The following is a 6,223-nucleotide window of genomic DNA, read 5'->3' as shown; positions in this document are numbered from 1 at the left end:
TTTCATGCCATAAAAAAAACCCATAAAAATATCTGAAGCTTGTGAGCATTCAACCAAAAACCCCGCTGACACTGAGAGGACAGAAAAAGGGCCGACTTATTTCTTAGTTTAGGACTCACTCTTGCACCGCTTTCACAGCTGTTGGTGTGTTAGTTGCACTATTACTTCTTTTCCCTTAAAGCTCACATGGAAAAACCAAGGATCCATGAGCTTCCACCGCGTTATCACTTTTAGCCAAACGTCACCTGATGGTGGGTGGCTGGAGAAAACGTTCCGCCATGTCCGCTCATGTGTCACTAAGTGATGGATGCTTCCAGCTGCCTGAGGGGAAATTGTGAAAAGCACCAAAGATTTTAGCGCTGCTTTTCACAGGCGTAGTAGCCGTGCCATGTGAGGTCACAGAGGAGTAAATATAGCCCGTAGCCATCGGTGTAAAAGGCCTCGGCCTGGGTTTGAGATCATGTCAGGTGGGCCGTCCATTGGGTTCTCTTGAGGGCCGAAAAAAAGTTGCCATTATTTTTAGGTCGAGGAACAGGAATGACGCCGTATGTGGGGCATATTCCATCAACACGTACTGTCTTATTACAGAGCGGTGGATGTGCTACCCCTCCGCTGACATTCTACAGCCCGCCTCTGACGTGGAAGTGCAAACTGTTACCCCAATCGGTGCAAATGTCACCCAGTATCATCTCCAACTTGCTAAATTCGTATTACATCTTGCCTGTCTGACTCACAGTGTGCCATATGGCGAGTGATGAGATTTGGGGAAGGGAAAAAAAAAGTATCTCGGCTTCTTGCAAAACACCCTGAAAAAAAAAAATGATACACTGAAATAAAACCTCTATTTTGAACAGATGTACACACGAGAATGTGATTCGGTGGGCGAGGATTTGCAATCGGTGCTATCGAGGCTCCCCGTGCTCATTCTGATCTGTACATGGTGGATAATATTTTGTCTTTAGCAGGGATGAATACAAGCTTGGATAATTGAGTCTTCTGAATAAATGATGTTTATAATCATAGCCCTGGGTGTCAGCTAATGTGCCTGGGGAGACGCGGGTGGAGGATGGGGGAGGAGGGAGAGGATGAGGAGTCCCAATCATCTGTCCAAGCAAGCCCCTCCAAGGCAGATGATAATATGGGTCTAAACTGCTGCACGGGTGGGTAATGGGATTGTGAGCGTGCTGGTCTCCTGCTGGATAAGCTCCCCTGATGGTGCTGCTGACCTCCTCCCTGATAGCTGTGACAGCGTGGCGCCATTTGGTCCGTGTGTGTGTGTGTGTGTGTTTAGGTTGCAGGTGTCACCTGTGAGACAAAAGGGCAACGGCAGGTGTGCGGATGGGAAAGTGAAAAGGCAGGTGGTGCAAACGGTCCCCAGCATGGTGGAGTGAAAAGAACAACAAACACAAATATGGGGGCACAGGTCTGGGAGGGGCGCTCGGCAGGGTGGTACTGGCTGTGATTAAACTTCCGTCACAAGTCCGAATTAATCAAAATTTGTAGAGTTATGTTATACACGGTGGCCCTGAGGGCTCAGAATACTGCAGCTGTAAAAAGTTATAAAAATATCACTTGGCGCTTGGAAGACGTTACACAACACGACTTGGATTTCTGACAACACAAAGCGCATTGATGTATTATTGAAGTCTAGCAGTCCCTAACTTTTCAAGCTCCCTTGAGTTGGTTTTACTTCTTGTAGATAAATTATAATTGCACATACAGAAGATTTTAACCCCGAATTTGAATAAACAAAAATTTGTAACTAACCTGAATGAGCAGCTTTTTCCTTCCATGGTCTTCACGGATATTCCCAAACTTTGCCTTCAGGCTCTGGAAATCACGTCAAGTACTAGCTTGTTACTTAAGAACAATCACAACGTCCAACCAAAGGTCATGCCTCAAAAACTCGCTGCGGGTTTAGCTAACAGCCAGCTCTTGTACTTCTACCCTCATTGCAGCCACACGTAACCTTGCCTATACCGCCACCTTCTGGCAGCAGTACTTAGCCAACGAAAATGTACCTAATGTTCATTTCCGCAGTTTGCTTTAAAAAAAAATAAAATGACATGACAGTTTAATGTAAACCCAATAAATCCAGATGTACGACTTAAACATCACATCTGAATATGTAGTTTTTGTGAAAGGTACAAATGGGATAAGAAAAAATGTGTTTTTTATTATTCTACATGTCTAGAAAAAAATATATAAAAATACATTTCCGTTACTGCATCAGTAACTTGCTTTGTGTCGAGGAATCGGTGAAACTGTACTTTCTCACATTGGGGTAAGTAATAAGGAAATTCTTTCCCTTTTAAAGAACAATAGCATGGTAAATAAAAATCTTGCTTTTATTTTTAATGCCTGGCTTAAAGAATGCATGGTGATATCGGTATGTCGTCATTATCTGCAGATGGTCCTTTTTTTATATGACTTCATTGTTATATTGCTGGCTCTTTTTCAGGTTATATCTCTTGTACGCAATCAAACAAAAAACATTTTCCGCCTTAGAGGATGAATGACGTCAACGGAGATCATCTCGCTGCCAAAAAACACACCCTGAACTGCCCTCATGATGCACTTCCGTTTCTGAGTAGCAGAAATAGCACGTTTCTATCATGTGTGAGTTTGCAGTGTGTTGTCTGAATTCATCATTGGCCTGTGTGTTGTGTATTTTTTCGGCATATCAACCCCCCCCCAGGGCCGCCGTAGTTCAGGCGTTTACACTTAAGACGTCACTTAGAAGCTGTAAGTGAGTAAAATCACAAGGTTAAATAAGGAAGTGGTTGTGGTAGCATGTAAACGGGCGGTTCTAGTCGTCTCCTCTGTATATCCGTCAGATCCCTATTACTTTCAACTCGTGACTGTTGTTCCTCTTTGTGAACGCAGCTCTCTCTCTGTCAGCTTATGTTGTAATGATTTTCCAGACACTGCCTCTTGACATATTGAGTAACTGTGTCTCATTTGGACACAGATGATTTGGCCTCTTTGGAGCTCTGCTGGTTGCCTCGTGTTCCTTTGAAAACTCACATATCAAACGGCTGATTACAACACCTCTTCAACAGCTGACATATGCTGTTAATTAACCAAATATGTGATTCACTCAAACGCCATTTTTCTTGAACTTGAAAGGTCATAAAGTGGAAACCGGCATCACTGCAACCCACTGCGGGTACATGACGCATTATTCAAATCACGCTTTGATGATAACTACATGAGGAGGGTTCCCACCCCTGTGATAAAGATGTGCCTGAGCTGCACCTTGAAGGGGTGCTGTTTAAAGAGGTGCAGTCCGTCCCTGATGCCCTTGGCCTATAGTGGCAAAACTGTTTTCACACTTGGCTGTTTTTTCAATAAATCTCGTCTTGAAATCTTTAACATCACGGTGAGAGCTCCAGTCAAGCCTCTAATGTTCAAAGCATAAACCAAGTTAAAGTAACCCCCCCTCAAAAAAAGAATATTCTATCTTTCCAGTACTCATAAATAGCTGTCTTGAGATCACCAAAACGTATTTTTTTCACAGCTTTATCACCTCTGAGCATTATATATTGAACTTGGCGCTAACGACACACACAGCTACAAAGGCAAACTAGCAAGTTAGCAACACTGTCCAAAACTATCAATTCAAGGATGCTTAAGAGTATCAACTGTAATGGTCCACGTCTTCTTTAACGATTTGTCTGCTCAGTAATATGCAAATGCTCTGATTTGAGCTAAAAAAAAAAAAAGGAAGAACAACTAAAATCCTTTCGCTTCTGCACTTTTTATGTTAGCACCAAGCACAGCTAGCTAGCGAATTCATTTAAAGCATAACAGCTAATTGTAGCGCAGAAACCAACATGTTGTAGTTAATTTTTTACACCCAAGTCAATTTGTTGGCGGGTTCTTACGCATCATGTTTTTGGTCAGTTTTGATGTCATTTTGTCGCTGCGGCCATTGTTAGCTATCAGTCACCGTTTGCTTCAAGCTAAATGTAAATGATTAGCTTTCTGTATTCTGGAGTTACAAAGAAGTGGTGCAGGAAGGAAAGATGTCTATGAGTTCAAGGCATGTATTTGTGAACATTTTGATGGTAAAATACAGTTTTACACTTTAATTAAACCTACTGAAAATTCTCAAAAAACTCAAACCTTTTTGATTTGTGCCAAAGCGGGGGACAGCTTTAAAAAAAAAAAAAAAAAAAGCATTAGCGTTATCTTAATGAGTCATTATAGATGTGAAAATGACATAATCATGTTCAAAGGATGTAAGCAGCCTGCCAGGAACATCGCTTCTAGCAGCTCCTGTGTTGCATTAGGGTTGATTTACCAGGAGGCGCACAATGGAGTCTTCAGATCGCTCACGGAGCTCCAGCCAGTCCCCGGAAAAGCCCCAAAACAACAGGCCATGTGCACACATAAGCCTGCGTTCCTGACACCGCTTCACACGTTGGTATTCATAACCTTCCCTAAACACTGGCCAAATCTATTTCCCCCCACTTCTAAAAAAAATATAGGTCATTCCGGTTCTAAAAATGGCTCTGGGCCTGAGGCTTGCCAGAGCATGAAATAGACTTTACAGCGCGTTCGCCGAGCAACAGCGACCAAGAAACTTTCTTCTTTGTCGTTGCTCATTTTTCATCCCCCTTTGTTGCTGTAATCTAACATATGGCGTTCTCTTACTCACCCCCCCCCCCCCCCCCCCCCACACACACACACACTTTTCAGTTTATGACCTGAATAAGATATCAGCAGTTTGCCAGGTTTGGAATGTGACAGGCGAGACTAAAGTCGTAGAGATTTAGATAATATGGTTGCGGGAACACTCTACAATGCTTTCCACCTCTGCCTTTCAGACCCCCCCCCCCCCCCCCCCCCACACACACACACACACACACACACACACACACACACACTCCACTCCACTCCATTCCCCCCTCATATGCTGATAAGCAAGAATTCGGGGGTGGATTTCAAAATGCTTTGGATTTGCAAAGTGCTTGCTGATATGGCAAAGGTAGTCACATGACAGACAGCACAATTACTCCAGCTAGCTGTTTGTAATGCTAGCTATCCCCTCAACCTGTGGCAGATGAATTACAACAATATCCACTCTTCCTTTGAGTTGGGAATGCAAAGTGCAATATGCAAAAAAGAAAGAGAGAAAGAAAAGTCTGCTCTCGTCTCTATGGTGGCAATTTGTGGAGGCAAACTCACTTGAAGCAAATTTGATAACACAGTCGGGGAATTTGTGGGGTTCTATTTGCTCAAAAACCTATTGTGTCATTTTATTTTTGTTTCCCGGACCTTCTTCTTTGTTCAGTGCATAAAATCTCCAGTGGCTGGGCCTGGAAATGGCCTCATGTTTATTTAAACATAGAGGGGCGGCAGCCGAGCGCCCGATGCCCCCGTTCCTCTTCTGTGGCGTTTTCGTACCCCGGAGCCATTCATAAGCTAAGAGTGGCGACGGCGTAAAGGGCTAAAGAGCGTTCACCACAATGAGTGTGACATCAACTCTCCACACAAACCAGCGGGTGTGTCAAAGAGAAGCGCAATTACAGAGGAGAGGGGAAGAGGCGGGGAAATGACCATGAAGAGACACCGGGGGAAAGAGAGAGAGGGAGAGAGAAGCAGAGTGTCACTGGTGTAGCATCTAATTTTGGTTGTGGCGTGAGGACTACTTTGTCTCACCACATGCTTTCATGTTACAAGCGCGAGCTGGCTCAAGACAGAGCCGTTGAATTAGCGGCGCGCACAACAGCCGTGCACAAACACCCAAATATGTGGTAAAGAATTTAAGATTTGGGAGTATTTTCTATTTTTTGGATGTATGAGGATATAATCTGCTTGTTCCATTTTTTTTATGATTAAAGTCTAAAATCTAATCTAAAGTCTTTGTAACATTTTTCACACACACACAAAATTCCACACAGCTCAAATTTACCCCCCCCCCCCCTTCCCCAACCCCACAAAAAAACACGGATTAAAGAGAGAGACCTGCATCCCACTTGAGTTGAGAGCACAACAAAGGGAACTCGGGCTTGGATCCAAAACGAGCGAGAAAAAGATGGAGATTTGATCCAAATGAGAGGAAAGATGGAGATATGAAAGATCAAAAAAAATAAATAGGAAAAAAACGAGGAGGAGGAATGAGAAAAAAGCAACAGAAATTGGCGAACGCTGACATCCATCTGTGCCACTGTGAATTGAATTTTAAAAGCTAATAGGAAGTGCAGCAAAAATGCCT

This window comes from Aulostomus chinensis, chromosome 21 (assembly GCF_037954235.1).
Source record: "Aulostomus chinensis isolate RoL2024-O1b breed Wild chromosome 21, RoL_Achi_v1.0, whole genome shotgun sequence".
NCBI classification, from domain to species: Eukaryota; Metazoa; Chordata; class Actinopteri; order Syngnathiformes; family Aulostomidae; genus Aulostomus; species Aulostomus chinensis.
The sequence above is the reverse complement of the archived record's forward strand: the minus strand, read 5'-3'. Positions refer to the sequence as shown.